The sequence below is a fragment of the Cryptomeria japonica genome, chromosome 4 (assembly GCF_030272615.1).
Source record: "Cryptomeria japonica chromosome 4, Sugi_1.0, whole genome shotgun sequence".
Lineage (NCBI taxonomy): Eukaryota > Viridiplantae > Streptophyta > Pinopsida > Cupressales > Cupressaceae > Cryptomeria > Cryptomeria japonica.
The window spans coordinates 138,451,302-138,462,642 of NC_081408.1; the positions used below are offsets into that span (position 1 = coordinate 138,451,302).

The 11,341-nt window shown below is 33.8% G+C and overlaps 1 pseudogene; it reads right to left on the reverse strand.

The window, feature by feature from the left end:
* Window positions 1-969: 969 nt before the first annotated feature.
* On the reverse strand, window positions 970-2,815 carry LOC131042734 (probable disease resistance protein At4g33300; annotated as a pseudogene).
* Window positions 2,816-11,341: the final 8,526 nt, after the last annotated feature.

Here is an 11,341-nt window from a genome sequence, read left to right on the forward strand (position 1 = left end):
ACAAACAGTTGAACAATTTTTGAAACTATGGTAGATAATCCGACTCGAGAACTTGTGTGAATCAAGAAAATTATTTAAAATTAAATTTGTACCTATAACTGATGAAAATATCTCAATTCATTTCTCACCAGCCCAGCAATTTCATGTGTGAAATTAGTTGACTAATTCTACAACAGTTACTCTTCTTGAGGCGGATGATGGCAACGGTTCTGTCAGCCATGAACATATTTCCCTGCAAGCTTGCAACTTTGGGGCTGAAGCTATTCTAGCTTCAAAACAGAGCTTTCGTACAGCGTGTTAGTGACAGGTTAGTCAATTGCAGCCGTTAATTACAAAATAGATGGTGTAAAACGTTCGACTAACACTCGTGTTAGTCAATCCATAATGTCTTTTTGAAACCAGAATAGACACGTCCCAACTTTGTTAGAGACTACGACTATAGTACAAACCTTGTTTTTATTAAACGTCATTTTCACTCTCCAATCAATCTAGAGTGGTTGCATTTGAAGTTAAATCCAAGTGACTTTGTTTAATCTCAATTAGTTATGTATAATAAAAAAAATGCCAATGTCAATATTTGATAGAAAAATTTGTAACGGCATGGAATTTAAGCTACAGAGGATTGCCTTCTGGAATGCAAAAAGTTTCACCTAAACTTGCTTTATCAGGAAACTCCACGGATTCGCTCTTTGCTTTAAAATAATTACACTGGAGATATAGCGATCATAGAATAAAACACTTGTGTTTAATCCATATGGTACTTAGCCATATTATATGAAGTACAGATTCAGGAAAATTTCAATCTTCAAGCCAATCCAAAGTGAATTGTACTTCTCCAAAAATGCCCTTTACTAGAGTCCATCAATTGTCCATGTGCCCATGAAAGTCCAACATCTAGAAACACCTAATAAACTAGACAAATAATAACGATCGTATGGCTTAGTTACAGACTACTCATAACTCAATACACTAAAAAGTTAGGGTCAGAAAAGTGAATTGCGCTTCCACAATTTCAACTCTAAGATCAGGGATAGAAGAGGCTTTAGCTCGCAACCACTTTTCCCCAATATTCTCATTGCAGATAACATGTTTGAGGGAGCTTAATCCACAAACACTTTCTGGCAACCTCCTCAAATGATAACACTCTTTCATGTCAAACTCTTTCAACTTCTTGAGCTGACCTATTTCCTCAGGAAGTTTTTCCAAGCCCTCGCACAGTGAAATGTCTAGAAATTCCAGCTGCTCAAGTTTTCCAATTGATGCCGGAAGCTCTTTCAGGCCTGGTGATGCTGATAATCTTAACATCCTTAGAGAACTCATATTTCCGATATTATATGGCAACTTCTCAACCAGATGGCAGTTGGTAACAGACCATGTCCATGGGTTTGCAAATATGTCCACATTCAATTACTCCAATGTGCATGAATTTACCTTGTGTCTCCGCAAGTTTCATTTCATACCACTCATTCTCAGCCATAGAACCTGCATAAGGCAAATCACATATGCAATTGAATTAGAACATAAGAAATCTTAATATTTGTTAATAGTTCACATAGCCTGCAAATTTTGTCAATAAGTATTTGGGCGAAATATCCCACCTGTGTGAATAGACACAATTTGAGCATTGAACTGTCTATCTCTAAGCAACTCCCATTCTCCTGATAGGCAATGCTCCTTCCTGGGCATGAGTAACCTCTTTCTGTGGACTATACTGTCCTGGCATCCCAAATACAAGGCTAAGTCTCGCATCACATCATGCTGCGAAAAGGACAGCTCAGGGGCACATCTATACGAGATTGTTGCTTGAGTTTTGATAATTGCAACAACCAAGTCAGTCCAATGTTTGAAAAAATGAGAACATAGAAATTTATATGCAAGGAAAGACATTTACCCTTGATTGCTTGATAGATTCATAAGATTTCTTCTTGCAAGTTCCAGTAATATAATATAGGCATCCTGCCACTCCATCTTCCGAACATAAACCCAAATGTCCAGCAGTGCATCAGCACAAATTTTCTTGTCCTCTGGAAATGACCCCAAGTCTAAGAAGCATTCCCTCCCAACATCATCCAAGCAATCAATACTGGTTTCCAAGCATCTAAAATCCCTTCGCTGTGATATGAGGATAGTGATTCTTCAAGGGAAAGTTTTTTCTTTGCATTCTCCCAGGCCACATGAGGTTCCCCGTACAAAGAACTTCCTACCACTTTAAGAGCAAGAGGTAAACCCTTGCATTCTTCTTGCACCTGTCAATCACAACAGTGATATTTTTATTTATTATAATTTATATTATACAATTTGAATTATAACTTTGTTGATTAAGTACTTTCAACTTCAGAGTACTATAAGTACCAGAACAATGAGAACACCCAATAATTGCAATATACCATCCCAAATAACCTCATCATTTCCTTTCACTTATGTTCTTCTTATTTTATTTTGATAAGAAACTTTGGGTTTATTCATATTTGGTAAGAAAAGATTATACCTCTATGACTAGATTTGCATCTGCCGTACTTGGAATTGATGTCTGTCCAAATGCTGACAAGCAGAAAAGTGAGAGAGCATCCTCTTTGTTCAACAATGGCAATTGATATAGCCGAGTATAGGGTTTTCTGGGGATGGTAGAACCGTCTCTGGTTGTGACAAGGGTTTTGTACCCTGGAGCTTCAAATAGTAATTTCTCCAAATTAGCTCTGGACCAAACATCATCTAACACCACCAGCGTTGGCTTAGATTGCTTTAAAAGCCGTTGCTGAAGCTGTATATGTGCATCTTCCACATTCTGAAACTCAGGTACATTCCTACGAAGCATGGCCAACGATTTCTAATTTCCATGTAGATTCCCTTTCAATGCGGGGAAAGCACTCATGCTTAACCGGCACACTCGAAGCTTTGACTGCTTCGGTGTGCGGGGCCCACTCTAACCTTTGAGCTAACAATTTCCGTTCACAGCGTTACTGTTTACGGAGTTTTGGTTTCCACCGTTTCTTTCACTAACGTCCATTCCCTCTCGTCCGTTTGCTTTAAAAAATTTTCGCCGTTAACATTTGAAATTAAAACCTTCCCGCCTAGAAGTTTGAAAGCGTTGGATGGATTAAAAGAAGCGGGCACTCCCATTGTTTCACCGCTGTTATCGAAGATTTTTGTCAGGTACAAAGATTTCTGCAGATGGGAGTTTTGAAACGGATGCGTCTATTCTGGTTCTAAAAAGACAGTACGGATTGACTAACATGCGTGTTAGTCACGCATTTTACACCGTCGATTTTGCAATTAACGTGTCACTAACATGCTATACGAAAGGTCTATTTTGGAGCTAGAATAGACACGACCTTTTGGAACAGAGTATAGGCATCCATCTAAGCATAACAAAAGGACAATTGTTGTCAGATCTTACAATAGGTAATACTCTCGTAGACATGTATCCAGAATGTGGAAGCATAGATAGGGTAGAAGAACTGTTTGACTAGATGCCTAAAAGAAATGTGGTAGCATGGCACTTGTTTGATAACAGGTTGTGCACGAAATGTGTTTCTTGAAAAGGATTCATAAAATCTCAACCAAATGCAATTGGTAGTTGTAAACCCAGACTCTGCGACTTTTGCCAGTATCTTCCCAGGTCGTGCAAAAATGAGAGCTTTACAACGTAGTATGGGTGTCCACCATGGGACGCTAGAAAGGAATTTTGTCAGACATTGTAGCTATAGCTACCTTGGTAGACATGTATGAAAAATGCATAAGCTTCGGCAATGTATGTTTACTAATTGACAGAATGATTTGAAGAATTATTTGACAGAGTGCCATGATTCCAAGATACCCAAAACGTGGAAACATAGGCAATGCACGTGCACTGTTTGACAAAATGCCTCAAAGAAATATGTCCTCATGGAACACTCTGATTGTAGGAAGAGGATGTCTTCTTAGGTTCATGGTGCGTCAAAACAATTTTTGAGAATCTTAAATATTTAAAAAAATTATCCAATATCATGAATCTAGGCTTAGTGTCACATAGAATATCAATCAAAGCAGATATATGGCATTGAAATCATTTGAGAGGAATAGTGAAATAAATGACTATAATATAGTTAAGGAGTGAGAAGCATCTAACACAAAATAATAAGGTCCAAATCTTCTTAAGCTAATCAAATGTGTGGGAAGTATCACTCCAATATAGAAATTGATTTGCATATTATGTTAAGGAATGCTCACAGAGGGTTGAATAATTGTACCAACATCAAGATTAAATGTGTTATTACTTTTGTTAGAAGTAATGAGGCCCATAACATTCAAAATTAGGATCGTCATTATAGTAGTGGGGCTACTTCCCCCTACTTTGATATTTTTTTAATCAAAATTTAGTGAATATTGAGAACTAGGTTTGATCTCTTCAATTGTGACAATTTCAACTATCTTACATCTATTTCTTATTGTGGGGTTGTAGTTAGCTTTAGCCTTTTGTGTCTCTTATTATGATATTGATAAAAAATCCATGGAGACCAATATTTTGGCTTCCTCATGTTGTATTTGTAGGTCTTCCTCATATGCCTCTATTTCATCGGACTTGTTTACTAATGATTTAGTTTCTAGTTCAAGAGGAATTTCCTTAAATTTTTCACTAAACCACGAGAGCAAGTCATTTGGTGGAAGTAGACCAACTAATTTTGGCATGATAGTTATATAATCTCCTCATTTCCTATAATATTTTTTTGTTGTGTGGATTTTTATTTGAGGATTTATTAGGCTCAACTTATTATTTTCTAACCCATTTCATAATCATTTGTACGATATTCTATTTATGTTTTTTATTTATAATGCCTACAATATTAGATTATCCTTAATTCCTATCAAATAATTTGACTTTCTTATATTAGATTCTAGTAGAATTACAGTTGATAAGGGTTTCAAAAGCTCTCTTCTTATACATACCATAGCATAAACCCTGGAATATCCCTACATAATTAGTTTATCTAAGATTTCAAAATTTCATTGAAGTGAGTTGTCAATCTACTCGAAGATTGCATAGTACCACTATTCTTTATGAACAATTTAAATTCTAACATTTCCATTGTTATCAGTAAGAGAACATGAGTTATATTAACTAAAACTTGATTTAATATAAAGGACGATTGACTAGATTAAATTTGATTCTAGAACAAGCTATGATAAAAGAAATGAATAGTAGTAGTCTGTGAACTAGTTTTTTGACTTGAGGGCATGCAAATTGTTGCATATTCCTTTTACTATTTTAAATTATGTAAACTAATTAAATATAATTTTTTAAAATTTGTTTTATATTTTAAATAAAAAATATTAGGTTATTTTTTAAAACTTGACACTTTTCTTTAATTATTGAAAAGTTCAAAAAAGATATCTCAAGAACTATTCCCTCTAGGGAATCATATTTTTTAAATTATTTTGAAAATGGTATTTGTTTAGATGAAATATGAGAGATCATCAATAAAAAATATATTGATAAAAATGAAAAATAGGAATATACAATTAAATGTAGTGGCTAAATAGCTAAGTTTGATTGAGAGAGAGAGAGAGAGAGAGAGAGAGAGAGAGAGAGAGAGAGAGAGAGAGAGAGAGAGAGAGAGAGAGAGAGAGAGAGAGAGAGAGAGAGAGAGAGAGAGAGAGAGAGAGAGAGAGAGAGAGAGAGAGAGAGAGAGAGAGAGAGAGAGAGAGAGAGAGAGAGAGAGAGAGAGAGAGATTAAATTATTTTGAAAATGGTATTTGTTTAGATGAAATATGAGAGATCATCAATAAAAAATATATTGATAAAAATGAAAAATAGGAATATACAATTAAATGTAGTGGCTAAATAGCTAAGTTTGATTGAGAGAGAGAGAGAGAGAGAGAGAGAGAGAGAGAGAGAGAGAGAGAGAGAGAGAGAGAACTTGAAGCATTGGTAGTTAGTAGAGGAGACAACAATTTCAATGTGAAAATGGAGGAAGGAGATGTAGCAAGGGGTCAAGAAGTAGCATGCCAAAATAGAAATATAAGTGTCGTGAAAGCCTCTAAGACCCTAGTTGACAGGCACTCCCTCGGCTAGCCACTATGAGAGTGTAGGGTATGCATGAAATCTAGTAAAAAATTGCTAGCTATATTAGTCCACATAATAGTAAACATGTAAGAACTAGCAAAACAATTATTTAGCATTTCATGAGGGAATAAATCCCAAGTTGAAGATCATCCATTATATCACCATAGGAAATGACAACTTGACTATAAATAATCAATGGTAGTAGAAAATCCTAAATTTTCCCATAAGAAATTGTATTTGAGAAGTCTATATCATATACCAAATCCATATAGTTAGAGAAGAAATTAGAGAAAATACAAGTATTAAATTATCTTGGTTCCATCTTGAATATCATCACCTGAAATAGCTTTGAAGACCCTTTGTAATAGGGGCTAGTCCATACTTATGAGAGGATTGGGTGTATACAAAAGGCATGTGAACTGTTGGTTCTATTTTTTATTTAATTGTGAAATATTGAAGCAACAATAGTAAAGAGATTAGTTTTTGGTTCATATTTTTCTTGGTACCATTCACAAGTTGAGTTGATGAAAGGCATGAAAGTGTTGATAAGACATGTGAACTATTCTACATCATGCCTCAAATAAGTATAGTTTCATGAGACGCAATGATCATGTACACATGCAATAAAACTATTTAATCAAATTTCAAATCTTTTTCGCCTTATAATGCATCTTCTTGGAGTTTCACTTGATCCTTTCTTAATGGATCGAGGATGTTTATCTTGTGATACCATTAATGTCTTAGAATTATTTGATTTATATTTTATCCAAGCTTCTTAGACCTATCATGATTCTCAGGTTGGTTGTGTAGTATTTGATCTTCATTGAAGTGTATGGTTATAGTATTAGAAGGCATTAATTTGTCATTTCTTGTAACCATGTATGATATATCCTTCATGAACCCTATTAATATATCAGATTTATGCTTAGCAATGAGAGATTTAATTGAAGGGGCTACACTTGGACTCACCAATTTAACACAAGTTCTTTTAACATCCTTTTTATATTCTCTCAAGTTGCTTCCTATGATAATTTCTAAAGAATAAGTTTGCAACAAATTTTGAATATTTTTATTGTGTAAACAATAACACAAATTTACATTATATGCTATATACTACAACATTAGTCACACGGGTTCAATCTAGCCTAATAGGGGAGGCATTTTTTTATTATCATCATAAAACTACTATTAAAATAAACAAAATTTTCATTCACCCCTTTCCTAATAGTAGTCAACTCATGGATTACATAATTAGGGTCAATCCTTTCTCCAAATTATAATCTAAGAAAATCATAAAGTCATCCCATGAGTCTATGTTGTTTTATGGAAGACTTCTATATTATTCCTTAATGATATTCTAGTGACTACACAAAGAATATCACTATGATATTTGCATACTCTATTTCATACTCATCCATTAAATTGATGAAACATCTTAGGTAGTTGTCACTAGTTAAAATGTTATGGCCTTGAAATTTTGACACTTTTCCTCTAACATTTTGAATCAGATTAGGACAATTAGGGATACTTTAGAATTCTAGCTAATTCTATCTATCCATTCCTAAAGACTATCTTATTGGGAATAACCTCTAAGCTTGTATCCTATGAGGTATTCTTACATTTTCCTAATTAATTTTTGTTGCTAATATTACTAATTAAGAATATTTTGGTTATATTGTAATTTTTGTGCTTATTGATCTAGAGTATTAAGTGGTATGGTTTGGTTCCTATTGACTTGTTGAGCAATATTTCAATTCTAGTTGATTTGCAAGTCCTATTTAGGAAGTTGAACTTACTACTACATTTCACATTGTATTTATCTAAGTCATTCAATTATGTCTACATGTTGATCAAACCTTCTTTCCTTATGTTCTATTTATAATTTTATAGTAGCTTTGACATCATGGAAGGGAGATTCCTACTCTTTTTTAACTTCAATTTTTTTCAAAGGTGACATGAGGAGAATGATGTGGAGTGTCCCTTTAGTTTCTCACTCATGTGGGTGGGGAATGAATTGTGTTCACATTCTTAACGTGCAACTCATGAGATGACATTTTATTCCTTACTCCTATATTTTTTTGATTCCATGGCATATCATTGTTAAATTTAAAAGTTTTCTTACTATTTATAACCATTTTATCGACGGAGCCATCTAAAGTATATTGACACTAGTCTCTTAAATCTATAAAGGCGTTAGTTTTTCCATATTTACCAATTAGTTTACTTTTATTAGGATCTTATTTTGATGACTTGCCTAGATTTTTACATTTCCATTAAGCTTGTTACCTCCTTGTATTTGAATATTATTTCGGTTTCCATTTCTAATTGTCGATTTATATCTCATTTTTAGGTTTAATGTTGAACAAAATCGTTGGGCTAGGATAAAGCAAGGGTAACAAAGGAGATCAAACTTAAACTAGTTATAGAATGTAGGGACCTCACAAATATTAATACAAACACTCCTTGGGTATGAATAATTTGGATACCATAATTCTCTAATGCTACTGTTTCTTCCAATATTATTTCATCCATTTTGTTCCTTGATCCTCAACATCAATGATCATCCCTCTTCTTTTGGTTATGCACATGACCTCTATAAATTTCTCCAAACCTTGGAAGACCCACTCAATCCCCATGGAGAAACTCATTTTCATTACCTCTTAATATTGGTCATTGTACCACACATTTTCTAGAAGGCTATATGTTGCTACACCTTGCAACTTTCCCTATTTCACTAATGACTTTAGTCATTGGCATAATTCTTCTTGCTAGCTTCTTCCAATTACCTATCACATTATTCACTATATCAAACTTGTCATTTGTTCTAGTTTTAACATTAGCAATATTACCATCATCTTGTCTTCTTTAACTAGTCATTTGTTGCATATAAGGCATCTTATCATTCATACTATTTAGATTTGGTTTTCTTACTGTATGCTGGAAATGTGGTATCAACTTGCAATAGGAGGAAACAATTCAAACACACACATGAAACATTGCATTAGAGGTTAGAAATCAAAACAAATCAAGTTAAATGAATCTAAACTCTTTAAAATCATTCCATGTTCCTCTATCTCCAAGGATCTTCAAGATTCAAGGTGGCTCTCAACTTGGAAGAGCACTTGATTCTTTAAGATGGCAACCTAAAGAATGCAATTTATGATTCTAAGATCTAAATGAAATGTAACCAAGATCCTAGTGATGAATTAGATATGATTTAACTAGATGATGATAGGATGCAAGATATTGATATGAAGCTTAAACTAGTACAAAAATGATACTAAGATGAAGCTAACATGATATGAGATTAACATGTTATATCTAAGATTATAATGCTATCAAAATGATCTAACATACTATTCTATCAAAGAGAGATAATATGCTTAATGTTATGAGACTATAAGTTTGATGCACAAAGACTTTTATTGTTTGAAGAAGGAATGGGCTCTATTTATAAGGAAAATAGGGAAATGGATGGTCAAGATTGGATAATCTTAACAAGGGTCGGGATTGAAAGTTAATCAATCCATGTTCACAATTCTCACCGATGAAATGGTGACAATTGTCAACAAGAGACTACTTGAGAGGAGATGTAAGAAGCATTAAATGCTTGAGAAGACATGATGGTTACCTTAGAAGGTAAGGGTTAAGGTTAGGTTAGGATTATCCAATGGATAAATCTTTTACCCAAGGGGTAAAATCTTGTGCAAAGGTTAAAGGGATAACCATGGTCAAAGCAATGAATGCTTGATGAGACCCTTGGGTTAGATGAAGGTTGAGTTAAGAGAAAAAGTCTCTAATCATGCTAGAGGGTTGAGTTAACCATTAATGGTTTGGAACACTTTGGGGAAAAATTTGTAAGAGTCCTTCCAAATTTGGGGGTATTCAACAAGTTAGCTCATTGAAGGCATAAAGGCTTTAATGCTTTTTGAAGACTTTACTCCAAATTTGAGAAGTGACCTCCTCAAATTTAGGGAAAGGGGATGATGGATGGGTTTAGGCTAATTGAATAGGATTAGATGGATTCTAGAAGAAATTAGGAAGGGGGTTAGGATGCAAGTGGGAGATGTAGGAAAATGCAAGTGGGTGAGCAAAATAGAATTTAATTAAAATAAAATTAATTTATTTCAATTGTGGTTGCAACTTGCATTTGTAGGATTTTACAAGTGGGGGGATTTTAATTAAATGTAAATTTAATTAAATGGGCTAGAAGGGGGATTTTAATTAAAAGCAAATTTAATTAAATGGGTTAGGAGGGGGATTTAATTAAATGTCTTAGATAGAAGAATGGTATATTAATTAAATCTTAATTTAATTAATAGGTGATTAGAAGAATAGGGATATTAATTAAATCTTAATTTAATTAATTGGAAGAATTAAGAATAATTAAATGAATAAAATTCACTTAATTCATTGTGTAACTTTTAGGTGTCTACATTTTGCCCCTCTTTGAGTTAACATGTGAGCACATGTTGATTCAAAGAAAATTTGTCGGATATGCTGTCAAAATTTGATCGATATGATGTTGTGGATATGAAAAATATTGATTTGATATGAAAAGTCGATATGATGCCCCAGATTTGATGAGCAATGTTGATGATGCCCCAGATATGAAGAATTGATTTGATATCAAACTGATATGAAATTGATGTCGAGATTTCATTTGATAATGCCCCCTCGGGAGATCGTTCGTGCACAAAAGGCATGAATGATCTCTCGAAAGAAGAAGAATGATATTTGAAAGATAGAAGAGTGGATAGTGATGACATGCATGAGTTTGATAAGATTGATTAGATTGATTGGATTGAGATTAAGATTGATCAGATTAAGATCAAGTCTCGTTTCAGGTATGACACCTCCTGTATAAGACATGGATGATCGAGCATTTGGTTTCAGGAATGATACTGCCTATATAAGATATGGATGATTGAGCATCTAGTTTCAGGAACGATATATCCTAAATAAGACCGATCAAAATGCCAGGTTTGAGGAATGATATATCCTATATAAGAGCTGATCAAAACATCTGGTTTCAGGAACGATATATCCTAGATAAGAACTGATCAAAACATCTGGTTTCAGAAAAGATGCATCATATATAAGACATGATAGAAGATATTTTGGAAGAATGATAGAAGATAGTTTGGAAGAATGATGAAGATAGTTTGGAAGAATGATGAAGATATGAAAGTGAAGAAAGATTCCATGATGATGCGATAGATATGCATGTGAGGGATGCAATGATGAATGATGAATGATATGAATTATGTTTCGATCTGAGATTTTATGAGGATGATT